Here is a 640-nt window from a genome sequence, read left to right as displayed (position 1 = left end):
ACTAGCTTTGTTCGTAGTGATGCTTTCTAAGGCCCACTTGACTTCACATTCCAGGATGTCTGGCTCTAGGTCAGTGATCACACCAATGTGATTATCTGGGTCGTGAAGATCTTTTTTGTACAGTTCTGTGTACTCTTGCCATCTCTTCTTAATATCTTCTGCTTCTGTTAGGTTCATACCATTTCTGTCCTTTATCGAGCCCATCTTTGCATGAAATGTTCCTTTGGTATCTCTGATTTTCTTGGAGAGATCCCTAGTCTTTCCCATTCTGTTGTTTTCCTCTATTTCTTTGCATTGATCACTGAAGGCTTTCTTATCTCTTCTTGCTATTCTTTGGAACTCTGCATTCAGATGTTTATATCTTTCCTTTTCTCCTTTGCTTTTGGCTTCTCTTCTTTTCACAGCTATTTGTAAGGCTCCCCAGACAGCCATTTTGCTTTTTTGCATTTCTTTTCCATGGGGATGGTCTTGATCCCTGTCTCCTGTACAATGTCACGAACCTCATTCCATAGCATATCAGGCACTCTATCTATCAGATCTAGGCCCTTAAATCTATTTCTCACTTCTACTGTATAATCATAAGGGATTTGATTTAGGTCATACCTGAATGGTCTAGTGGTTTTCCCTACTTTCTTCAATT

Source organism: Bison bison, unplaced genomic scaffold, assembly GCF_000754665.1.
Source record: "Bison bison bison isolate TAMUID 2011002044 unplaced genomic scaffold, Bison_UMD1.0 scf7180017864498, whole genome shotgun sequence".
Classification (NCBI taxonomy): Eukaryota; Metazoa; Chordata; class Mammalia; order Artiodactyla; family Bovidae; genus Bison; species Bison bison.
This window is presented reverse-complemented; position numbering follows the sequence as displayed.